Raw genomic sequence first — 27,942 nt, 5'->3', positions numbered from 1 at the left:
ATATGTCATTTTAGTAGTATCTTTTCAATTAGTTATGATTATTTGTAAAGCCAGGGAAACCGTCAGGTCAATGAATTTTCCAACTGTACGTTGTGAACTCCATAGGGAGAAGAGCCCCTCAGAAAAAGTTGTAGGATATCAAAAGAAATACTTGTAGACAAAATGTCATTACGTTTATCCCATATACATAGCTGAAGCTTATTAACTAAAGGGCATTCAAAAAACATATGAAGGAGATCACTATTATCATGAGCACAAGACCAACATTTAGCATTATTAGAAAGTTTGAATTTATGTAAGCTCATAGGTGTATAAATATTATAATGTTTGGGTTGTGCTTGGTGAATGAGAAGATGTATGGATCTTGGCCCACACTAATTTCAAGGTCTGAGCTGAAAATATATTTTGAAGATGTTTCAAATTTTAGCTCTGTTTTTGATTTTGTGTCAACCTTAGATGAACCAATCAATATTCTATAAATGCCAGAGGCCTTCATTTGGGCAGAAAAATCTAAGGGGGAAGAAGGAGGTTATGTGCTTGAAGCACTTTCAGGTGGTTGTGAAATATAGGGGAGAAGAAGAGGTTTAAGGCACTGGAAATGAGAGGCATAATAAGTGGATATATTGTATGTTTTCTGGATGCCAGAGAAATCTAGCAGAGAACCATTAGAGAGCAGATGTCCTATAACTATAATTCTCGTATTAATCCATTCTTTCCACAAAATAACTCTATTGTTTAATTTAATGCATTTATTATACCAAAGTGATGTTTGTGACATATTTTCAGAGAAGGAACTGGAAGAGAAAATTAAAAGATTAACAATAGCTATAGAATGAATAAGTATTGGAGAAAGAAACACCTTAGGGGGTTGAGTGATGCGGACCATCACTTTGAAAGCAAAGTGTGTCAATTGTGCATGTTGTACTCGCTCCCAAACTGTTGCTGGATCTGCATGGGTTTGCGAAAGGGAAGTCCAGATATGTTTCAATGTAAAGGCCGAATGATATAATCTAAAGTTGGGAAAGTTAACCCGACCAGTTTCTTTGGATTGCTGAAGGGGGCCAAAGAGATTCTAGGTTTGCGTTTGTTCCATAGAAATTGGATCAAAGAACGATTAATAGTTTTGTAAAAAGTATGTGGAAGAGAAACTGGAAGCATAGAAAAATAATACTTTACGATTGGTAGCAACATCATTTTAAGCCTACCCCACCGGGACAGAAATAAAGGGGACAAACCCTCTATCAGCGAAGTGATTTTTATCATAATCTCCTTAGGGCTAATTTTAATAATTTTTTTAATATTGTTAGAGTAGAGGATGCCTAAACATTTAATACATTTTTAATTCCACGTGAACCCGGAGTCTGGAAGGCAATATTTATTTAGGGGTAGGACCTCTGATTTATCTATATTAAGTTTGTATCTCAAAACTGCAGAATATGTATGTAATAGTGAAAAAACGCTCCAGTAGAGATGTATTAGGGCTGGTTATATAAAGCAAAATAACACCAGCATATGGTGTATATTTTATATTTAAATGTTTAAATTGGAAGCCCAAAAAGGCTGAAGATCGGCAAATTGTTTCAAGAAAGGGTTCCAACGATAGAATGAATAAAAGGGAAGAGAAAGGGCAACCCTGTCTAGTCCCTCTATGAAGATGAAAGTAGTGAGATTGTTTAGCATTGACCCAAATAGAAGGAGAGGGCTCAGAATACAATAGCTGAATATATTAGAGAAAATGGAGACTAAAACCATGGAATTTCCATGCACCAAACATAAATTCCCAATTCACCCGATCGAAAGCCTTTTCAGCATCGAGAGTCATGGCAGCTAATGGAGAATTAAGTTTGGAGGCTAAGTGAATGATGTTAAGGTATGTTCTATAATTATCTGAAATAGATCTTCCCTTCACAAATCCTGACTGATGCACATCGACTAAATCAGGGACGACCGAATTAATACGGAGTGTCAGTAGTTTATCAGAGATCTTACCATCTGTATTAATCAATGAAATAGGCCTATAGTTACTGCACTGAGAGAGAGCTTTATCTTTCTTAGGAAGTAAGCAGAGCATAGCCTGAGAGAACGAACCTTGTGTCTGCCCTAAGGTCATAAAATGAGTAATGAGAAGTAGTAATTTAGGGATTAAAAGATGTGGGAAATGTAAGTAAAAGCGTACAGTAAAACCATCCAGCCCGGGAGTTTTATCTTTTGGAAGTTGATTAATGGCATTTAAAATGTCTTGCTCTGACAGTGGAATATCAAGAGAAGTCAAATCTACACTACTATCAGGAGTTTTAGGGATTGATTGAAAAAAGGCATCTAATTGTGCAGTTGAAGGAGATGATTCTGGGGTATAGAGCTGTGTGTTGTATTCAAAAAAGCACTCTAATATTTTGGAGTCACTGATGTGCCTGACCCCAACTGAGTCTGTTATAGCGACAATCTTAGATTCCTGCTTTCTAATTTGAAGGTAATTTGCCAAAGTTTTGCAGGCCAATACATTTTTGCATTGAAACGAAGTAGACTACCAGAGGCATTGTCCCAGGATTGTTTTCGTATTGCAACTTGGCCTTAATAAGTTTAGATACTGTGTCATTAGGATTAGAGGAGAAATATTCGGGTTCCAAGACCTTAATCTGATCTAGAAGTTGCACAGAGTCCTTAAGAGCCTTCCTCTTTTTTTGGCTACCAAATCGATTATAAAGCCCCTTGCAGTTGCTTTAAAGGCATCCCAGATAAAATCCAGTTGTGTGTCTGAGGGAAGATTATTTGCAAACATTTCTTGTAGAAATATTGTAAATTGTTCTGTAAATTGTTGGTCAAATAAAAGGACATTATTGAATCTCCTTCTACGAGTGGGAGAGATGGAGTTAGGGTAGTCCAGGTCTCCAATAACAGGTGCATGGTCTGAAATAAGAATTGAACCTTTCTCGGCATGCGTTAGAAATTGAAGGGTATGCTGGTTAAAAATATACAGTCTATTCTAGAGTCAGAATTATGAACAGGAGAAAAGAAAGTGAATTCCAAGACATCAGGGTGTGATGCCCTCCAAATATCAAGCAACCCTCTGGAGGATATGGTTCTCTGAAAGGCTCTGTGCATTTTGGTAGGAATAAATGTAGTCTGAGATATACAATATAAAAAGGGGGCCATAAACTGATTACAGTCTCCCCCCACTCTGATGCATGGGAGGATAACAGAGAGGAAACGTTATTCTAGAATAACAAATCTACTCCATTTGGACCATAGACATTACAGATCGAAAATTGTGTATTATTTACTTAATATCTAATAAAAGCCACCTACCAGCATCATCTTTAAATTCATTCACCTCTTGAATACTTAAAGACTTATGAAACAATATAAGGACACTATTTTTATTATTTACAGCAGGGGAGCTAAAAACATTACCAACCCATTGTTTTCTTATGGAAGCTATATCTTGTTATTTATGGTGGGTTTCTTGAAGTAAAGCAATTTGACAATTTAAGTTTGATGAATGAGACAATACCAATTGCTTTTTAACCGGGTTACGGAAATCTTTAACATTCCATAACATAATACGTAAATTACACATGGAGAAGAAATTAAGAAACAATTAGAGAACAAACAATAAAAAGACTTACAATAAAAATGAGATTTAACCATCTATGAGGAATCAGGTGAAAATGTTGCAATACCACAAGAAAAAAATTGCATAAAGAGAGTGAGGAATTTAAAGAAAGAAACCATAGCGAAGGAGATGAAGAGAAGAAGGGAATTAAGGAAGAACAAGGTCTCCCCTGGTGTAAATAGAAAAGAGAGATGATAGAAAGCCACAGGACTTTAGTCATAAGAATGAAGCACAAAAAAGACATTAATGTTGAGGGGGGGAACTATGAGAAAGAGATAAAGACACCGCTCAATAGAGTGAAAAACTGAGATTAATTGAACATAATATCAACAAGTGAGGAGGGAACATTGCAAGACGAAAAAACATAACAGTCACATTGCTAATGGAACTTAACAAAAAATAAGGGGACTGTATAGCTGAAAAAAACAGAGACTTTGGACTAGGAAACGCAATTCAATGAAGACACCAACATCAAAACAAGAGGGAGCCAGGGACCTGTAAAGGTGAAAAAAAGAAAAAAAAGGAAATTGGCAACATTTATGGGGTTACTAATTCCATGACTTCATCCCTGTTAGAATGTATGAATTTCTTAAGCTCTACGGGGTCTGCAAAAGTAACAGTCTTATCCTTGTAAGTGACCTTGAAAAAGCAAGGATGAATAAGGCCATAGCAAGCATTGATGAATCGCAACATAGATCTGAAATCTAAAAATCCTTCCGGCGATGAGGTGTAGCTCTGGAGACATCCTGACTGAAATAAATCTTCTGACCAGACCACAGCACATGTTTGCATTGTTTAGCTGCTGTGAGTATCATCATTAGGTCTGAGTATTGAAGAAAATAGGAAATGATCCCTCGTGGTCTTTGTGAGGTTGAAGCACCAAGAGGACCAATCCGGTGTGGCCTTTAGATATTGAGATCTGCAAGAGTTAGTAGACCAACTACTTGCGATATGTGGATCTTCAAGAAGTTGATAATGTCGGAGCCTTCAAAACCTTCCAGTTTGCCATAAATGTGGAGATTATTGCACCTGTTTTGGTTCTCCTGGTCCTCTGATACTTTCTTTAGTTTTGGTCACTTCTTTGAATAGATTGTCAACCTTGGTAGTCATGTCTTGAGCGTCGCTAACCCTCTGTTCGACCTCCGTAAATCTAGAATCCAGATGAGACCATTTCTCCTCAGTCCTCTGAAGTGCTGCACTGGTATCAACCATAAAAGGTTTTGTATTTTTTGACTCATCCGTGATGTCTTCCAGAGTCAAAGGCAAAGGTGATTTATTAGGAGAAGAAGAATCCTTTTTAGCCCTTTTGTTAAAATTGCCTCCAAGATCATTGTGACTATTAGTATTGGAGTTGGTGTCCAACTGAGATCTAGTTGACTGGGTCACTTCCATATTTAATTGAGCAGAAGGAGACAGGCAAGATGGTGTATATAATCTATTCAGCACCCACGAAGAACAGACGGTGTAACTTCAATGAAGAGGACCAGTAAAACAGACTGCTTTATTAACAGATGAAAAAGACTCTTTAAAGTATAACAATTCAAAGATACCATTATGTTTCTGCCAGGCCCACACTGTATGCACTAGTAATATTCATGCTGCCCATATAGTCTGCTCGCAAACTATTGTAAACATGAGAAAGTATATATAAAGAGAGTCTCTTCATTTTGGAAAAAAATCCCATGTTTTTCTAGCCAATATTGCCATTCAAGTGAGAAAAAAGCAGTGGGCGTTTAAACACCTGAGGAAAAAACGAGCTGAAAAGTTCATAAAATCGCAGCCGCTAAATGAAGCGTGCCGGGAGCGGCAAGTGAAAAGCTGATTAAAAGGTCATTAGACCAATTTGAGGTCAATAAACCTACCCTGCCGCTCCGGGGGACTTCCAACGTCATCCGATGATTTGATGAGCCCCCATTTTGCCGGATTAACATCTCTCTAAAAGAAAAAGACCTTCAGCGTTACGGAGGAGACTATTCAGCGGCCTTTTTGCGTCGATGCCGCTGGGCGCCTCTATCTGAGAGAGTTTGCATCATAATTAAGTTTTAATAGCGCAGCAGATACTCCAAAAGAAGGCTGCAAGTTATTCTGAACGATGCAGCAATAGGTCACTGCAATTACGGCGAAGCCGGGAAGATTTACCCCAGATTCCATCACACCTGTGCTTGCTACAGTCCCATCATCATCTGTGTTCATTGCACTCTTTTCATTGTCTCATGTGGCTCAGATCAATGGCTCTGCTGTGTGCACCCAACCTTTGATGTCTGCCTGGAGTTCTGGACCCTGCATTGAATTCTAATGTAGATCCCCGCCCCCACCTGGAATAAATGCTGCTTCGACACTTAGAGAAACCTTTACATTTTATTACTGTTACACTTCTTTTTCCTGCCTCTATTACAGGTACTCTTTAAGAATTGCCACGGTGACACTGCCTGGAAGAAGGTGGCATAAAGCAATCGTTATACTCACAGCTTCCTCTCTGCAAGTAAACATTTGATTTTCTGTGCGTTGCAGAGAAGAATTATATATAACATGGCGGACATAAGCCAGTTTTATGATTTTTAGATGTGAATCGTGTGCATTAATACCTTGGTTTTTATATAGTGTTCTATATCACACTTGTGTCGTTTCTAAGTGCTGCAAAGGACAGGCGTTACTATTCCCTAGTGTAATGGTACCCGATTTAGCCATCTATGAATATTGACAGGCGTCTGTCAGTATTGGAATTCGTGACCTATGGCCACTGCATGTCTCAGTGGGAATCATTCAGTCAGTCAGATTTTCTTTATTTGATTTGCAATAGCAATCATGAAAGCACAGTATAAATAAATAAAACAGTTAATGATCTGTAGTAAATATATGGGCCATCCAGAGGCTACAAGTATATATTTAAGCATAAAAAACCCTTCTGAAAATCTAGTTCATTAGCATACTACATTAAAATTATCTGAAAATAGAAACATTTGAAACATCTAATATTAGGACACAAGTGGTTGTGAGTGAACTGTAAGGAGGCTAATCCTAAAAAAAACTAACAAACAAAAAACTCAATTTTAGGGTCTGCTATGTTGGTAGGAAAAAAGGGGGGCACCTAGATCCATTAATCTAACAATCATCATCATACATATCCTTGTAAAGTTTGCATATGTAATCTTGAAGGGCACAGTAATAAGAAAACATATTATTAAAACAACAGTGTAACACAGAATCAATAATATTATCACAGATTAGCAGAGTACACCCCTGCCAAAAACTGGGATAGAAAGCAGCAAACTTTATTTGAGTCTAATAATTGCATGTACAATTAGGCTGGTCTCCCTGATAAAAATTTGAAGGCACGAAAAGAGGGCGAACATACTTAAGTCTTAAACGTGACCAGTAAGGACAAATAAAAACAACGTGTAAAGTGTCTGGTGCACTAGTCTCATCACATGAGCAGAGAGGGCTATCTGATGGTTTATGCCACCCCATCAACAGTTGTGGGTACAGGTTTAATCAAAAGTGCGTTAGTTGCCTACTGTGCTGGTCTGGCATATCTAGAGATAAATACATTTCCATTTTATGAGTGGATTTCACCATCATAAAGTGCTTCTAACTGTCTTTAGGTTTGCCCACTGAAACCTTGCCTCTTTTGTGGTAATCCTAAAGGACTGAACAAACTGAGGTTTGCCCAATACTCCTAGAGTTGTTTTAACATAGCTTAGCAATGGTATAAGGTAACAGATCCATATTCATCCAATCAATCACAATATTTCTATTAAATGTTATCTCACTCTTAAGCCATATAGAGAACCAACAGAGTATTAGACGGAGTTATATAAAATAAGAAATAAAAACTGCTACATCTCTTAATGCATAATTTCCGCTGGGACACTCAGGGGAACTCATAACAACTCCTTAAAATTTTTATTTTCAATGACAGGGTTTATATCCCTATAATTCTGCTCCAAAAGCCACGGTTGGGACGCACTTCACATTATAGAGATGTAAAATAGATTTCACGTGGCTATGACTTAGGCACTTAGCAAAGGAGTCTATGCCATGCACTTCCCTGTTGAAAGATTGGATATGTGTTCTTACCACTGGTCCCCATTTTAATTGATTATCCAGCAGAATACCTAAATAACAAAACCTATTTGCTTTCACTAAACAATGGTCTTTTACATAGTGAGTTTTCAATGGTGTGTTTTTTGGGCCTACTGCCATAGTGTAAGACTTAAGATAATTAGTCCTAAGTCTTCCGTAAAATCATAAAACAAAATTAGTAATAACTTTAAACCATTTGATTTCCATGCAATAATAACGTAGTCCACCATGTACAATAATGCAGGGACCATTCTAGTTCCCACCATTGGCATGTCGTGGCAGCGTTCACTTGAAAACTGTGAATCATAACTCAATGTTGCAAGGTACATATCAGCACAAACCTAGAGTATTCCCAAATTAATCACAAAATCCACGGTGCTCCAAGGAAAAAAAAAGGGAATGTTGGTATCTTCATTGAAAACAATGGATTGGTCCGGGCTTATAATGGCTGGTATTAGCCCGGAGCTACAACATTCCACTGTTTCTTTGTTCACAGATCTGGCTGTGAACAAAGGCTTCAGGGTGCCTGAGGGGATTTAAATCCCCTCGTGCTCCCTGAAGGCTTTGTTTTATTTGTTAGAACATTTTGCCCTCTAGTGGCAGAACGTTCTAATAACCTTAAAGCCCTTCGTAGCAGAGCTATATCCGCTTTTAAAGTCCCTCTGCTTAGTTAAAGTCCCTCGCCTTCGGCTCGGGCCTTTAACACTGCAGCGGGCCTTTAATAGCTGGTACGGCCCACTATGGGGGCTAGAAGGCTATATTAAAAATGTAAACAAAGAAAAAGTGTTCTGCATTTTTGGTAAGTATAAACAGAGATGTTGCAAAAAAGACAGATAAACGGTTACGCCATGGAACAGTGGGATAATCAATCTAAAATTCATATCAACACGAAATTCATAAACAACACTTCATTTTTTTTAAAAAACCAGCCGGTTAAAAAACAGAGCGGCATAAAAAGAGACGAGACATTCAGTTCAAGAAAAACATCATTGTGAAATTGATACGAGAAGTATTCATATAAAAAGTTCAGCCCTTTATGACGAATGTCTGACAAAATATCGAGATTCACAATATCGACGTACAAAAATATCGGAGCAAAAATATCGAAATCAAAAATATCGGGTTCCTATACTTAACTAGATATATACACAAATATCGATTTTTTAATATCGATATACAAAAACATCGTTTACTTTTATATCGACTACATTAACATCGGAAAACAAAAATATCGCTATCTACAAAAAATAATGACATTAACTATAATATCGACATCAAAAATATCGTGCACTTCAATATCGGATTATCAGCTATATCGACTTTTTATATGCATCTGTTTGCATAATTAATTAACGTTTTATATGTGTTCACATCTAAATAAACACACAATACTTAAATTAATACTATAGACACACTATTAATTTGTAAAAAATATCCTATTGGTATAATTATATCACCTACACATATAAAAATATTCTATACTACTTTGTATAATTTTATAATTTGTTTTTGTTTTTCACTTCTATTACAAAGTAATCACAACTGAAATTCAAATATACTAACTAACCAATCACAAACCTAATTTTTTAAATAAACCAATAGCAAAGTAATTACTACTGACACTCCCCTATATAAACAATTAAAATCTAAGCACAAACTACTTGCCAAAAGTCACTGAAGGAGATTCATCTCTATCCGAATTGCTGCACAACAACTAGAAGAACCAGACTATCAACCTACTATCACATCTTCTAAGTAAGTAAATAAAATAGAAAGTGCATTATTTGCTAATACTACTTACTTACCTGCTAAATACCCAGTGCCCCTTTGCTATTCATACTACTTAACATGCTAAATAATTATATGAAACTATTTTTTTTAGATACAACGAGTACTGAATATTCTACTCAAAATAACTGTGAACAAACCCTAGGAATACAGATTCTAATAACTATGTAAGTAATTTCACATTGATTCATTATGTGCACATAAATCTAAACACACAGAAATAATGACTTTTGCCCCACATATTTCTTTTTTTCTGTAGATTCTACTACTGAAAACTGCACTACTAATGAACTAAGGACATCAGTACTATTTCTCCAATACATTTTACTACGTAAGTATTATGCAACTGAGATAAATGTGGAAAAACAATACTAACATTTAGAACTGTTCTAATTATGTTCTATTATATATTGTTTATTTACAGAGCAAACACAACGAATAGATATACAGACATAATACAGAACTCCACATTCTGAATAATACAGATAATAATCACAAAGTAAGTATATTAAAGAACATAATTACCAGATATTCTATTAAAAAACATACCAACATGGTGATTATTCTAATACATATGTTCCTTTTTTATTTAAGATAACACTACAAACTACTCTCCAGAAGCTGAAGAAACAACTATACTGGCAAAGACCAACCTAAAAAAATATGTAAGTATCTTCACAATGTGAATCATGAAGATACACTTTTGTAGTAGAAATGAGCTCTAACATTGCAAATGTACCAAAACATTAATTAATAATATACTACTTTCATGTTTTTCATAACAGCTACAACAACATCACAAACAATTATCCCCAACTAAAGAAGCAAGCAGCTCCTAATTTTGCTGTAAATTCAAAAACACGTAAGTATAAACATTCCTACTTATCACTAACATAGATTATTTATCACATTTAATTTGACATTAACTATTATATATACATTTTATAGATATACAAAGTACAAAATGACCGAAGGAGCCGAATTTGTGACCAGCCAGAAAGGAAAACTATTACTATGCTACATGGGTTACACTTATACACAAGAAAAGCAATATGGCATGCAAGTTAATTGGAAATGTTGTAAATATTATTCTAACAAGTGCTATGGCAGAGCAACAACTAAAGAAGCTACAGTACTGTATACTAGGGAACACAATCATCCACCTAATGTTACTGAAATAGAAGTTAGAACAGCTTTGGAAAATATAAAAGAAGCTAGTACAGGTTCCCAAAAGCAAACAAATGTCATTTTAAAAGAAGCCATTCCTAAAATCCCCAAAACTGCCACAACTCAAATGCCAAATATCCTCTCCTTAAAAAGAACTATAGCACGAACTAAAAAAGCTACTACTTCTACAACACCATCTCCCAGAACATATCAGGATATAAATTTAACTGCTAACCAAATAATAACTTTAAATAAACAACCATTTATAGTTTACGACAACGAAAACAATGACAAAAGGCTTATAATTTTTGGTACCAGTATGAATTTAGTTAAACTGCAGCAAAGCCAATATTGGATGATGGATGGAACATATAACATCTGTCCCAAACCATTTTTCCAATTATACACAATACATGGCCTCTACCACAACTGCAACATACCTTTGCTATATGCACTATTACCAAACAAAAATAATTCCACATATATGGAGTTAATAAATATAATTAAACAAAAAACTAATGATTTTTCTCGTGAAAGTATCATTCTTGATTTTGAGCAAGCAATGCTCTCAACTATCATAAAAATCCACCCCCATACCTGCATTCAAGGCTGCTATTATCATTTAAACCAGTGTTTATGGAGACACCTTCAAAAAACTACCCTAAGTGTCGAATATGCTACAAACTCATCTTTTGCTTTCCAAATTAAAAAACTCATTGCACTTGCTTATGTACCTGAAACAGACGTAGCTGAACACTACAACATTCTTATAGACAGCCCCTTCTACAAACAAAATGAAGCTAAATTAAGTCCATTTCTGGACTACTTTGAAGACACCTGGGTAGGCAGACTCCACAGATCTGGCCACAGACGAAATCCCAAATTCCTCATACCCTGGTGGAACGTTTACAGAAGTACCCTTAACGGAGATTCAAAAACTAACAATGCAGTGGAAGGTTGGCACAATGCATTTGTACAATCAACTGGCAGAACCAAACCTACTCTAGAACATTTCATTAAATGCCTACAGAAAGAACAGAGCTACCAGGAATTTAGAATGGACCAATCTGTAACTGAACTTGTCCCTAAAACATCAAAGCAAAATAAACAAATGCACAAGTACCTGGAAGAACAAGTTAAACTTTACCCTAGTACAAAAGGCATAGAATACCTAAATATCATTGCCAAAACACTACTCTAATTAATTCCCAAAATGTTATAAAACACTAAAAGTATCACCTAAGTATGGAAAAATATGTAACGTGAGCTTCTAAAGTATTTAATGTATGCAATATATAGAGATATTATTATAATATATGCACACATTAAAACTAAATAACAAGTAAAAAACTATTCCATAATAAAAATAACATTACCCACCCACACAAAATAAGAAAGCAAGGACTTACCAATCATGTTGTCAATCCAATAACCTCCTTGTCCACCAAAGTAATCCAGGTAGTGCCAAATTAACCCCACAAAAAAATGTAAAAATACAACTGTTCCAAAATTAAGACATCCACGTTATCCAGAGCCATCGAATAAGCATAAAAAACCCGAAAAAATTGAAAAATAGAAAGAATCGCTCCAGCAAAACCGAAAAATGTAAAGAAGTGTTTGCAAAGCAGTGTTGAATTAAACAAACAAACACTTCCTTTAAAAAAAAAAACGGAACTTCCGATGTAGCGTACACCTATGACAAAAACATAGAAAACAGACATTCCCACCCACATTAATTAGCTAGTAATTAGGTACAAACATATTAAAATAGATTATTTCACTTGTAGATATACCGTAAAAGACTAAAATTCACTCTATATATAATGAGTTAACTAACTAACACTACGTGTATATACCATAAGTAATTATCTGTTTTCGAAATCTAAAACATACCTCCCTCACATTCAAAAACACAAAATATAAGGTCACTAATCTCAAAACATCATTAAAATACACATAAAACATATAAAATAAACCTTACCTGAAGCGACGTGAAGTGTCTCCCAACCGCGATCAGCCCTTCTTCCAAATAACCCAAAACGACCTAACCCGGTTACAAAATAAAGCACCCAAATGCAATAAAATAGTCCCAAGTATAAAATATAATATATATACTTCACTAAATATGCAAAAATGAACATTAAGTTTCTATTATTGTAAAGAAATATTTACTTTAATCCTACAATGATTTGATTAACAAATATGTAAATGAATGTAATAAATAAATATTATGAAAAGAATAATATTTATATTAACAATGTCTAGAAATATAACTACATTGTCAAAAATTATAATAATAGAAAAATGTGTTAAAAATATGTGACTTACATAATAAATATTTTATGTATTGAAATAAAGTGTAAAAAATACTTTTGTTATTTCTACATTTCTTTATGAAATTACAATATGTAAAAGAGATAATAAATAATATTCATTTTTGTACAAAAAGTATGAAAATAATAATGCTTCTGTATAGTTGCTTATCATTGTGCTTATAAAATATGTTTATAAAACCAAATGTAATAAAAAGAATTTTGTAATGAAATAACATTTTATTTGTGAAACATAAATAAAAGTAATGTTTCTACAATCATGTTGAACTATTTGTATCATTATCTTACTATAATGTAACAATCTTATCAGAAATTTTGCACTGTATATTAAATGTGAGTATATGTTGGTCTCTAATAATTTAATTATTACTATACCAAATCCTGCGTACATTAAATTAAAACTGACCCTGAACCCAAAAAATACCCCTTTACCCAAAAACCCAAAACTGACCCTGAACCCTAAAAATACCCCTTTACCCAAAAACTGAAAACTGACCCTGAACCCTAAAAATACCCCTTTACCCAAAAACCCAAAACTGACCCTGAACCCTAAAAATACCCCTTTACCCAAAAACTGAAAACTGACCCTAAACCCAAAAAATACCCCTTTACCCAAAAACCCAAAACTGACCCTGAACCCTAAAATTACCCCTTTACCCAAAAACTGAAAACTGACCCTGAACCCTAAAAATACCCCTTTACCCAAAAACCCAAAACTGACCCTGAACCCTAAAAATACCCCTTTACCCAAAAACCCAAAACTGACCCTGAACCCTAAAAATACCCCTTTACCCAAAAACTGAAAACTGACCCTGAACCCAAAAAATACCCCTTTACCCAAAAACCCAAAACTGACCCTGAACCCTAAAAATACCCCTTAACCCAAAAACTGAAAACTGACCCTGAACCCAAAAAATACCCCTTTACCCAAAAACGGAAAACGGACCCTGACCCCTAAAAATACCCCTTTACCCAAAAACTAAAAACTGACCCAGAACCCAAAAAATACCCCTTTACCCAAAAACCCAAAACTGACCCTGAACCCTAAAAATACCCCTTTACCCAAAAACTGAAAACTGACCCAGAACCCTAAAAATACCCCTTTACCCAAAAACCCAAAACTGACCCTGAACCCTAAAAATACCCCTTTACCCAAAAACTCAAAACGGACCCTGAACCCTAAAAATACCCCGTTACCCAAAAACTGAAAACTGACCCTGAACCCAAAAAATACCCCTTTACCCAAAAACCCAAAACTGACCCTGAACCTTAAAAATACCCCTTAACCCTAAAACTGAAAACTGACCCTGAACCCAAAAAATACCCCTTTACCCAAAAACTGAAAACGGACCCTGACCCCTAAAAATACCCCTTTACCCAAAAACTAAAAACTGACCCAGAACCCAAAAAATACCCCTTTACCCAAAAACTGAAAACTGACCCTGAACCCTAAAAATACCCCTTTACCCAAAAACTGAAAACTGACCCTGAACCCAAGAAATACCCCTTTACCCAAAAACTGAAAACTGACCCTGAACCCAAGAAATACCCCTTTACCCAAAAACTGAAAACTGACCCTGAACCCAAGAAATACCCCTTTACCCAAAAACTGAAAACTGACCCTGAACCCAAGAAATACCCCTTTACCCAAAAACTGAAAACTGACCCTGAACCCAAAAACTACACCTTTACCCAAAAACTGTAAACTAACCCTGAACCCAAGAAATACCCCTTTACCCAAAAACTGAAAACTGACCATGAACCCTAAAAATACCCCTTTAACCAAGAACTGAAAACTGACCCTGAACTCTAACAATACTCCTTTACCCAAAAATAATTATTATTATGTAATTACAAAATAATTATTAATTAACAATAACAATAAAGTTAATATATTAGCACATTAGCTGTAAAGAAATACATTTAATTATTATTATTTTTTCCAAATTAATTTACAATAAGTAAAAAATATATATTAAACTAAATGAAGCTAATTAATATAATTAACTAATTTATAATAATTAATTACCAATTAATTATTATTTAAAAATATGAAATAAATTATATTAATTAATTAACGAAATAATAATAATTAATTAACACATATTTATTATTTAAAAATATATACAAAATTATATTAATTAATTAACTAGTTAATATTAATTAATTACCAATTAATTATTATTATGTAATTACCAATTATTTATTATTAAAAATTATGTCAAAAATTATATTAATTAATTTACTAATTAATAATAATTAATTACCAATTATTATTTTTGTACTATTATGTACGATATTATATTAATTAATTAACTAATTAATATTCATTAATTACCAATTAATTAGTATATAAAATAATGTACTAAATTGTATTAATTAATTAACTAATTAATATTAATTATTTACCAATCAATTATTAATAAAAAGTTTTTTACAAATATATATTAATTTATTATTTATTTTTAAATTACTTCCCACCCTTATCCCCTATAAACCCAATAACCCGCTCCTAAAACTATATATGTTTTTTAAAAATATTTTTATATTAAATATATTGTAATTTTTTAATATAGACCTTTTTATCAAATTTTTATTTACAATTATTATATTTTTTCCTACACTATTTATTTTTTCCATTACTACACGATATTTTGTATTGTCGATATTTTGTCATACGATATTATTTTTTTCGATATTTCTACTTACTTACCTATTACGATATTTTTGTATCCGATATATTTGCTTCCCAATATTTTTTACCTTCGATATTTTAACTTCGATATTTTGTCTTTCCGATATTTTATTTTCTATATTTTGTCTGTGTACCCTTTATGACATGCTTCAGCCTAGTGAAAAAAATTACAACATTACATGGTAAAAGATCCTGGTCTGGAGATGGCTACGGAGAACCACGTCTCCGAGTAGCCTAAGGTGATCTCTGCTCCACCCCCAGCAATGGTGGATTGTTCTGGCATTTGACGTGCGGCAGGCTGGCGGTGGTTTGAGTCCTGCTGAGCGACTGCGGCTTCGTGCGGTTTCTTGCGGTTTCCTGACGTTTCCTGCAGAAAGTATTTCTCCTTTGTCTACCCGCTTGGGCGATGGCATTGCTCCCCCAGGGGATTAGAGCGGAGTCCGCAGCAAGTGAGGAGAGAGGAGGCTGCTTCAGCGGTGGCGGTAGCGGCGGCCGCTTTGATCCGCAAGCATTAAATGCCGTGTTCTGGAGATGTCTTGGGTGTAGTGTCATAATCTTCTGCATATGCCGAAGCTGACGACGAGAATCCCCCCTGAAGGCTGAGGAAAGATAAGGGAAGGGAAAATACGAAAACAATCGGCACAGCTTGCTTAGCCTGTTCTTATCAGGAGAGCTGGATAGACTCTTATACTTCTGTCTCCCTTCTACATAAGGTGTTTCCTCCAGGCTTTCTCTGTGTGCGTTATGAACTTCATCGCTTCTTTGGCTCAACTATACTTTCTTAGGGAAAGATTTTATAAAAAAGAAGTATAATTGAAGCATGACTCCTAAGCACCTTCAGATTATACCGGGGAGCTGTAGGGAGGCGTAGAGGTCAGGCAGTCAAAATGGGAAAGCTGCTCAGCGCCAGGCTAAAAGTTAAAACTCGCAGAGCTCAGGCAACAGAGGCAAAAGAGCTAGCCCGGATGGCTAGTAAGGAGAATGCCCCCAATTTGCTAGGATTGGATACTACACTTGAGTGCTCAGAAGAGGAGGAGCTGTCCTTTGTCCCATCTTCAGAACAGGCGGGCATGGTGGGCATGGCAGACAAGAATGCAGCTACAGCTTTGCCAGTAACATCTTTGTTAATCTTCAAATACCCTAAATTGGTCTGTTATAATTGTCTTCATTGGCTTTTTAAAAAATGACAGGCGCTCTATTAAAGATATTCCATCCCTGTAATTAACTCAGCCACTCTACTATCTGGCATTTTACCATTAGCAGGGATTACACAATCCTCAGAACTCACCTTAAAGCAGGATTCCGTAAGGTCTCAGATTTTCTGAGGAATGGAAGATGGTTGACTATGACCGAAATGCCACAATTGACTGTTAATGTTTTTATTCTTTTGGGGTCATATAACATCTTCCACAAATTCCTTGCCGAACTAGATGTTTCCCAAATTGGCGAACAACATCAGCTAGTTAATGAACTTCTAGAGGATGTACCTGGTAGAAAACCTGGGGCATGGAAAAAGCGTTTAGCCTTAGTTAGGGGTCTGGATCTTGGACAGAAGGCAATGAAAAAATGGATGGATCATGAAGACTTAGAAATTTCTTTTAATATGTCGGCAGTTATTAATAAACTTAATATCAGCACGTTAAGAGGTGCGAATTGGTGAAGGATGTTGTTTACTTTACCAAACCCCTCTTTCCCTTTCGAAAATGTATGCCAATCAATCAGCGCACTGCTTTCGCTTTATCAACCATCCTTCAGCTAATTGGTCGCACATTATGTTGCAATGCCTAGGATCCAGAAGTTCTGGGAGGATATTTTTTGTTACTTGGAATTTGAATGTGGTATTCAATTAGTAGTGAATAATTTGTTAATTATTATTGGTTTTGATCCAGATCTTCTCCTTCCTGATCAATTGGTTACATTTTTATACATTGCGATGGCAGTAGCTAGATCACTTTTATTGCAGAGGTGGCGTCCTAGAGTGGGCCCATAAGATGAAAGTGGTTAAAAGAAGCGAACGCAGTTATGCACTACGTGTGTGAGGGGGGTCTTAGGAAGTTTGAAAAAATCTGGGCTACTTACTTCGATTAAGGTTAGGAGGGGTCACCGCCTTATTTATGTGGTTATAAAGATAAGAGTGTTTTTGTCTATTTTTTGTGATGTCCCTGACTTCTTAGTGCTTTATGTAATATCTATTATCTCTTAGAAATGTAATATTATGCCTAAAGGTAATCTCTTTTTATAGGTGTATTGGTATTAATGCATTTAATGTATTGCAATTTTTGGACTTCAATAAAAAACTTTAAAAAAAAAACATTACATGGTAAAAATAGCCCTACGATAGCTTTCCATGGTGGCAGGAATAAAAAAAATCATAATTTAAAAGCAATCATATTAATAAGAAGCAGGGTACTGGGAGCGAGTATATGGTCTCATTAAGATTAGATAACATTATTTAGGAAATAAACATGTTTACGCTGCCACAGTATCCACAGAGGCTAGCTCAACGACAACCTATTCCTATGTCTAATAGCCCCATTAAGAAACTTGCCAACCCGACACAGACTATAGGAGGGGCTAGAATTTGTCAATAATTCAGTGCCGGCAAGGAGTCGTAATGGTCGCAGAAAAACATTATGTGAAGAGTATCTTGCTCAGAAAAGTTGTCACAAGGACAAAGGTTTGTTGAGTCCGGTTTAGAGTATGCTTTAGGAAAGGCCAATAACCAGGGAACCATATTCAATCGGAATCTCATCAGAACAAAGAAATGGTAAGCATTGTTTACATAAGATAAATATGGTTGGATCTGTCGGTCCAGGCTCAGTGTAACAAACTTTCTCACCGAGGGTTTCATTAGTTCTTTTTCCTCCCTTAGGCCTTTTCGTCTGTCTAAAAACTGCTGTTTCAAAGCTCTACTAGCGGACTTGCCCAATGGAGTAGGGGTCAAAAACAGACCAGGGCAGCCAAGATTCTCAGTCTGAGCCTTAATATTTTGCAGCAAGGGAATATTTAAACCCTTCTCTAGGGCTTAACAATCTAGGATAATACGTTGATTTAGATTTGGGGTTGGTTGAGCCCAAAGTCTCAAACAACATAGGAGCGCTGCAGCCGCAATCAAGTCTGAAATATAACCTGCTCCCAGTTCCTCATGTAAATAAAAAATTCGGTTGGATACAGGGACAGAGAGAAGTTTGTGCAAAAAATTATTATCGCCCCTTGGATTACTTTCACGTCTTTATAACCCCAAATGTCTCTGCCATAGGTGATCATAGGAATACACTTCACGTTATAGACCTTCAAGAGCACAGGGAACAGCTTTGAACCCTATTCTTTTCGCAAAATCTAATGTAGCCCCCGCTGCTCTGGCTAAAACGTTCTTTTTAAGTGGTCGTTGAGTGCACCATGAACGTTGGACATCAAATAGTACCCATAGGTATGGGAAGGTGGACACTTTTGTTAACTCGGCCCCTTTACAGTAGACTTTTGCCGCCCTCCTACAGCCTATGGTCATGGCATCCAATTTTTTAAAATTGGTAATTAGATCCAAAGAGTTAATGAAGTCTATAAAACAATTTAAAAGTAGCTGCAGCCCCCTTGCTGTTCTGGACACTAAAACCGCATCAACGGCATACAAAAGTGTGGGAATCATTTTGGTGCCAGCTCTTGGAATATTTTTACAACAGGTTGTTAAAGAATCCCCTAGTTTGTTGATGTAGACGGTGAACAGCAGAGGCGCCAATATGCATCCCTGCCGAACCCCTCTTTATACTGCCCAGGAGTCAGTCAAGCTCCCATCTTCATTTCAGCGTACAGCAGCCATTTTGTTGTCATGGATAGTACCCTGGATTTAGATCAGATCAGCATCTAGCCATATATAGCGAAGGATCAACCACAGCTTAGACCTATTGACAAGGTCGAAGGCTGAGGTTAAGTCCATGAAAGCCAAATGTAGGTCCCCTCCCTTGGCGACAGTATACTTCTCTATCACCAAATGAAGGTTAAGGCATTGATCCCTCTCCCCTGCCTAAAACCATATTGAAGGTCAGAGACGATGTTTGCATGATCAAGCCAAGCTGTTAGGTGCTCCAAGACTACTTTCCCATGATTTTACCCGCATAATCAAGGAGCGAGATGGGCCTATAGCATGCCGGGTCATCCCTTGCACACTTTTTAAAAATGGGGATGATACCCGCCTTTGCCCATGATAAGGGAAAACCAGACGCACAGGCTGCATTATAGATGTGTGTTAAGATCTTAGCCCAGACTTTTGGGTCTGCCTTGCAAAGGTCAGCCGGAACTCAATCAGGGCTGAGTGCTTTTCCCCCTGAAGTTGTAATAATAGCTTTATGGACCTCGTCTGTGTTAAAAGTAAGAGGGGAAGCTGCTAATCCGGGAACAGTTTGTCCCATGGAGTCCTCAAGGTTGTTATCACTGTAAATTTTGCCAAAGTGCTGGACCCATTTCTCTGCGGGAACTAAACAGTCACTGCTGGTATTTGGTGCCTCGTCAAATAAAAGACTGTTAACAACAGACCGAAACTTGGAGCTGTTGGCCAGCACACTGGCTTAGTTAAGCTCCTCCCAGGCTATCTCCCTTAGTTGTTTTTTCCTGCTCTGAACTGCAAGTTTATATGCCTTTCTGCTGTTTTTGACTAATGATGCCACCCTCGTTTTTTTCTTGAGAGCCAGCATGAGCTCCTTATGGGTAGCCATGCAGGTATCATCAAACCACCTTTGTAGTTTAGGAAACCTTACTCTGGTCGTGGTAGATAGATTAGAGGCAACCTGTTTCGCAATCAATTCAAAGGCATCCAAGATAGATCTGGCATGAGATTCCTGGTCTAGACACACCTTAAACTCCGTGGCACAAATAGTAAACTGATTATCAATAAAGCTTTCAGGGGTAATCCTTTCCCACCTCACTCTGCGTGATTGGTCTTTAAGTTTAATATTTTTATTAGTAACTTGACTAGTGGTCCTTCCCTTGAAGACAGCTTGAAGGTGAAGATGTCAAAGGTCTGTGGTCACTAAAACAATTCTGGGTAACACTTAGAGTTCCTATGGCTGATATCAACGGGGAGGAAACTAGAATATGGTCAATTATACTTTGACAGCCGTGACCAATGTAGGTAGGGACAGATCCGGGCCTATCTGATTGTTGTAAGAAATTCAAGTTGTGAACTGATAGGATGCCTTCTAAGAAGGTGCCAGACGGAGAATGTTCAAATTGATTTCCCCCCTGCAGGCCGTCTTCCTCCTCCAGCATGGCTAAACAGTTAATGGGGCAAATACGAGTATAAAAGTGTCCCAAAATTAGTGTATCATAATAGGCTTCTATTCTTTCACCATATCTTACCAAGAAGCCCTTTAGTGCCATTAGGTGCTCGGTCTCATGGGTTCTGGTGAAAGAATTATGCAAATTAACCACCAGCAAAGTTGGTAAGTTCTTCCCTGACAATTCTACAGCTAGCTCATGGGGTGAACAAGAGTCAATCAACTTGATATCATAGGAAAGTTTAAGACTAAACATTAAAAAAGACCCCCCCCCCTTAGCTCTACCCATGTTTGACGGTGTAGCAAGTTTACAGAATGATATGAAACCATCCAAATAAAATAGTCTGTGGGCTCCTATGTTTCTTGTAGAGCAATAATGTGATCAGTGGCAAGTGTTCCCAGGAGATATCACCCTTTTTTTTTTACCTTAGCCCAGCTATGTTCCATGAAATGACTTTCATCCTAGCTTCATCAGTTATAGTCAGAGCGGGACCGGATTTTACAAGGTTGTCCCGCAGTGATTGAGTTGGAGGGCAAAATGCAATGGAATTAGAGGGACTAGTGTCAGAAACAAGTGTTTCCGCATCCATTGAATGGGGAAGGCTATCTATAGGGGCAAGTGCTACCGCAAGATAAGGTACTCAACCTTGCATATGCAGACCTGAGAGAGCCTGAAACCTATTCACGGAGTAGACAGGAGAAGTCACGTTGGAACAAGACCCTTGGTTTGGCTTATAAAAATAGCCAAGAGGTAATGTGCAAATGTTAGTACTCCTAAAGGTTTAAAGCTCACAAAGCCTCAGTAGGTATCTCACCAAGGCTGGCATGTGAAAATTGATTACGATGCAGTCCCCTTCCATATTTTTTATGGATGCTCCAACCCACCCAACTCTGCGTACCATGATGATATCCTTCGAATCAGATACTGAAAATCTCCTATGCCTTAACAGCCAATTAACACATGTATTGCGCAGTTGAGCCCATGTCTCGTGCTGGTCCTTTTTTAGTGTGGGTACCCCTGCCAAGACCAGCACGTGGGGACATGCAGCAGGAGGCAGACTCAAGATGTCTTGATTAGCTGTCAGGGGATTTCTATTTGTGGAAATAAAACATTGGTACTCGAACTGCCAATCAATGGGTTCTGAGCTGGTCCCTTGGATCTACTGGGGCCGCTTGCATTTTCCTGTCTGCGATTGGTGCGTGTGATAGTGGCTTGATTGCTAATGGATTCAGTGCCAATGCCCTGTCTGCCTGAGTTTAAGTCGGGGCAGGACATAGTTTGATCAAATGACACGTATGGCTTACTTACAGAAGTAATAACACTAGCAGTGGAGGGTTGATTTCCAAGTGAGGTGAGAGTCGATGTCGATGCACTCGGTATGCTTGTTGTTACACCCTTAAAACCCCTGCTCCTCCCTTGGTAGTAGTGGAAATTTGTACATTCCCTACTGAGTGACCGGCCCCTCCTATAATTAAAGCCAGGTTATCTATACAAGCCTTAAGTAAGGCACATTTTTCCTCCAAAAGTACATTAACTTGTTTATTCACTAGGGCGGCAATAGTATCCTCGCTGCTCTCAAAACAGGGTGATGGCTCAGTCTGTGTGCCGATTGAGTGATTCAGCCTCATAGTCAATGTTGTTGATGTAGACTTCAGAGTTATCAGTAGCATTAATTAAAGATGGTTGTATCCAGGCAGAGAGACAGGTTTGTGCGGGGGTGGTGCGAGTTGGCTGTTTCCTTTTGGTACTGATGGGTATCCCAGCCTTTCTCTTCCGTTTGACCACAGGGATTTCAACAGGCGTGGTAGTGTTATTGGCTGGGTGTAACTCAGCTGACTCAGTTATGTCCACAGTAGGGGATTTGTCAGGTTCAAGCCCGCTGGGTAGAGACAGAGGTAAATCTGGAGTACAGTCTGGTAGAGCACCTCTGAGATGTAAGACAGCCGCTCTCCCTTCAATATCCAGGGGCAAGCGCCTTTCTGTGAGTTCAATTTGGCCTGAAATGATACTAACCAACCTCTCGAGCATACTGTCAATACTAGCCCTGATCGGGTGTACTGGCGGTAGTGTGGTGCGTTTTCCCATAGTACCTAGACATTGTGGGCTTTCGTAGGTATCAAAACAGGATGAACTCAATAAAGTTGTGGTAAATTGATGGGGCACTCACCTGTCTTATCCCAATACTGCTTCAAAGAGGGGTGGCCCAGCCCAGCCTCAACCAGTCTCAGACGGGTGCAGACGGGCCCGGCCTTGGCCCTGTCTATGCCTGCGCGCGTCCCGCGCAGCGGGAGCCCGCTGGGGTTTAAATGGGCGCCTCAGGCCGGGGATCACGTGCAGCGTTGGTGGCTTCAGCAAGCTGCAGGGAGCCTGGGACCCGTGGTCCTGGGTCCGCTCCCCCCTCCTCACGGGCAGCAACAGTGGGGGCAACAGGATGGGCTTCCCTGGTCTAATAATTTCTTGATCTCACTTACTTTGAATTCCAGTCAGCCACCACTAAACCCAACACCAGTTACTTGGGAGGACCGAGTCTGGTCCATATTGCCTATGGAAGCATGGAACAGGTAGTTAAGAATTCCAGACCATCTCTAGGCTCTGACCCGACCTTAGCAAATAATCGAATATCCCTGTGGTTAGAGTATTCACTTAATTTAGTGATCCAGAAAAAAACTCATACTAAAAGAGCAAAAGATAAATTAGCACCTTGGTACTCCCCCATCTGTGGAAACTCATGCAAGCTTGTAAAACAGCTGAAATAATCTGGAGAAGTGATTATGGAGAGGTCACCAAACAGAAATATTGGGATACCATTAGAATTTACCATGCTGACATTAAAAAAGTTCAAGCAGCAGTTTTTGAGGAGAAAATCCATGGTGCCATCGAAAATGTTTTCACGTTGTGAAAACCCTTCTAGAGCCCTCCTCATCTGGCCCTATTCCAGAGGCTTCATATGCACATTGTAATGACCTGTCAAACTTTTTCCAAAGGAAAATTTAGCCTATTTATGATACATTCCAACTGGTTTCCCAATCTGACACCAACTGCTTTAGGCAAAAATGTATTGGTTATCAACTAAACTAAATTGACTGCTGTTCTCTCCCTGACACCAGATATCCTCTCAGATAGCCTGAGCAAAATCAAATTGGGCTCTACTAATGATCTGCTCTCCCATGCATCCTAGCCAAAAAAGCTGAGGTGATTCTCCCTACCTTGCTCGAAATGGCTTAACTCTTTTTAACCATGGGCATTGTCCATGTGGCATGGAAACAAGCCATGGTTCAAGCACTTCTGAAAAAGCTCACCTTAGATCCTCTTAATCTGGCAAACTACTACCTAATATCTCTCTTGCCTGGGATAAGTAAAATACTGTATGCGGCCGATGTACAACCGGTCTTTTCTCTCACCCAGAATCATGGTTCTGTATCCTCCTTATTAGGTCCCTGCTTAGAGATAGTTACTAAGTGGCTGAAGAGATCCTGTCTCAAATTAAACGGAGACAAAACAGAGCTTATGTTCCTGGTCAACAATCCGAATCATTCTCTGAATTTGGGCTGGCCAAGGTATCTAGGCCTGCCCCAGGCTCCAAAATCAGCCTTAAGGCGCTTCGGGATGTGGCTGGATAAGTGTCTTTATTTTGACTTCCAAGCTGTAAAACGTCCTGCTAATTGTTACGGCATGTTGAGAATGCTGCACAAAATTCTCCCCTTCTTCCCTCCACCTCAAAAAGGTTGGTAGTCAAGGCGCTTATCCTCACTCGGCTGGCTTACGGCAAAACACTTTATTTGGGAAAGCCCAAAGCCAAAATAAAGAAATTGCATGTAGTGCAGAACTCTGCCGCTTGGATACTGTACAACATACAGAGGCACCAACCCGACAACAAGCCTTACACCTCCTTCACTTGCTTCCTGTGACCAAAAAGATTACATTTAAGTCACTCTGCATTGCCCATTTGGCAGTTCTAGAAAAATGGCCTTCGATCTCTCATTCACTGCTTACATACCCAAGAGATTGCTGTGCTCTTCTAACACCCATTTGGCTAAGATCCCTGTCATAAAGAAAGCAAAATATGGAGGGCAAATTCATATAATGCAGCTAAATTGTGGAACAGCCTACCTTACTCACTTCGTTCAGAGGAAAAGGTATTTCCATTTCGGAAATTACTAAAACTTGGCTTTTTCCTCTTAAGTCTCGGAGGAGCAGTAACAGCGCTGGGATGCCAACGGGTAGCTATGCGCTCTGCGAGTGCTTATAGAATAGAATAGAATGGAGTTTGCCCCAGTGTTATCAAGTTTGGATTGGAAATAGTAAATTCAATTTTTTGTTTCTTTATTAATATGTTTTTTTCAAAGTACAATTCTTTATTCTTTTTCAGCATACACATTTTGTGAACATCTTCTTTAATAAGTATCATATTATCGTTTCACTGTACATTACAGTCATTATTAACAAATAGTTTTTCACATTGTTTATGTTTTTATAAACATTATAATACTTTTGCAAATACTAAAAGAAAAATATTATTTTCATCAGCATTTTTATTTTTATACCATTTTGTTACTAGTATCTGAAAGAGACAGTTAGTTATAGATTCCTTACCTTAGAATTATCCCCAAGCGTCAGACTGGATCCGGAGTGGATCTAGGGAATTTTTTCTTAGCAGTACTCTTGTGCGTCAGTAAGTGGCGTCGGTTGACTCCGTGTCCGCCGTCACATTTTGGTCACCTGGATGGAGTTGCGATGTCTACTTAGAAGCCGCCCCTGTGTGCTCACGTTAAGTTCTTTCTTTTTCTGCGTCAGCCTTGCGCAGATCCATAGAGAGCTACCCGTTTAGTCACTTTTTGACTAAATGTTTTCAACGTATTGTCGACTGCTTTTTTGAGATTTCGACACTGATGTCTTTCTGGGCACCTGGTCCAAGCCCACAGGGTTTCCTGTGGAAAGGACAATCGCCTGTTGCCATTGCCTGGCCCCAGGTGACCAAGTTTTTTTCACTAAACACCCTTCTCCTGAGAGCTTGGTGGTCCAAGCCCCTTCCTCCAAGAGTGCATTCCCTTCTGATCCCCCAGATAGGTATTCCAAGAAGCGGATCACCTTGGTAAGCACATGTTTTCTTCCTCCAGCTTAGCACTGCGGTCTGTAAATACCGCGTGCCTCTTGGGCCGATAGTCCCACACCATCTGGGACTCGGTTGTGCAAGTGCTGGCTGCTCAGTGCCTGGAGTAGGCCCGGGCCATTCTCTCCCAGGCAGTTGCGGATGGGAGGGATGCAGCCAAATTCACAAGAAGATGTGGACTGGATACCACTGACTCACCAGGCAGATGGATTGCCACATCGGTAGCCCTTTGGCGCTATGCCTGGTTGAGGACGTCTGGCTTTTTGAGGGATGTCGAGTCTACTTTGATGGGCATGCCTTTTGATGGCCGTCGCCTCCTTGGTGACAAAGCAGACTCTGCACTGGAGTGCTTTAAAGATTCTTTGGCTACGGCCAGTTATTTGGGCCTCGCTGTGCCTTCTTGTTGAAAATAAGGAATATGAATTAATAACAGGACTATGTACTGTTGATGGGGTAATATGCAGTTCCCTATGTAAGTATATATATATATATATATATTCACTGAAAAAACCATAGGTTATAGACCATATATAGTTAGGAATTACCATTTAAAAAACCTTATTTTACTCACACAAAACCATTGAAATTCCATATATAGTTAGTTGCACTAACTATATATCGCGCACCCGCAATCCACTGCTGATCATGTCACATATTACATCATTCATGACATGGTCAGTGACATCACTGATGACATCACTGATGACATCTCAAATGACATCACTTGAATGAATGGATGTATAAGTGTCTGGATGAAGGATTTAGTAGGTGCGTGACTGACTGTATGAGTGAGTGATTAAATGTGTCTCACTGAATGCATGGGTTAGTGACTAAACTGTCTTAATTTGTGCATCATTATGTCTGTTGTTCTGTAAACTGCTGCATGTGTTGATCATTAGCTATACGAGAGGCTATATGTGTTATTAATTGGTTGCCCAAGTATTTATATGGGAGATTGAGTTTGTGTGGGGGTGGCTGGAAGGTGTGTGACTCTATGCATAGATGTGTGAGCAGTTTATTCACTAGGTGTATGAGTTCAAGAGTGCATGTGGAAACAGCTACATAGGCAGTTGACTGTGTGCATGAGTGAATGGATATCTCAATGCTACATGTCATAGTAAGTACATATGTAAAACACAGTACATGTGAGAGTTGGCATATATAAATAACTGTGCATGAGAGCCACTGAATGAGTGAGTGGTTGTATCGATCATTGTGAACTTGTATCAGGGATTGTATAAGAGAGTAAATATGTGTTAGTATATGTTTCAATAAGTAAGGTGTGTTTAACTGTATAGTTGAAGAAATGGAGGTGAGATTGTTTCTTTGCATGACTGACTGGGTGTGTGAGTAACTCCATGGATGAGTGGCAGTGTGTGAGTGTCTGTATACACTGAGTGTATCTAAAGTTATATTAGAGTCTGAAGAGGTTTATCGTATTAGCACAAGAATGATGTCATTTGAGATGTCATCAGTGATGTCACTGACCATGTCATGAATGATGTAATATGTGACATGATCAGCAGTGGATTGCGGGTGCGCGATATATAGTTAGTGCAACTAACTATATATGGAATTTCAATGGTTTTGTGTGAGTAAAATAAGGTTTTTTAAATGGTAATTCCTAACTATATATGGTCTATAACCTATGGTTTTTTCAGTGAATTTTCAAGGTTTTGTAAATGCTAATTCCTAACTATATATGGTCTATAACCTATGGTTTTTTCAGTGAATTTCAATGGTTTTTAAATAGCAAATATCATAAGCTGTCGAATGTCAAGTACGTGGTAAGTAAAAACATTTTCGTGTTTATGCACACTGATCTGCTTTGAATGGTGCCCCCCCCCCCCCTCATTTCTATTAGGAGTACTCTCTCTTTGCA

The 27,942-nt window shown here is 38.0% G+C and overlaps 1 protein-coding gene across 2 annotated transcripts in view; it reads left to right on the top strand.

Moving 5' to 3' along the window:
* SUGCT (succinyl-CoA:glutarate-CoA transferase) overlaps positions 1 to 27,942 on the top strand; it is a 3,526,579-nt gene that overhangs the window by 1,790,686 nt on the left and 1,707,951 nt on the right. The window lies entirely within an intron of this gene.

Source organism: Lissotriton helveticus, chromosome 4_1 (assembly GCF_964261635.1).
Source record: "Lissotriton helveticus chromosome 4_1, aLisHel1.1, whole genome shotgun sequence".
NCBI classification, from domain to species: Eukaryota; Metazoa; Chordata; class Amphibia; order Caudata; family Salamandridae; genus Lissotriton; species Lissotriton helveticus.
The sequence above is the reverse complement of the archived record's forward strand: the minus strand, read 5'-3'. Positions and strand labels throughout refer to the sequence as shown.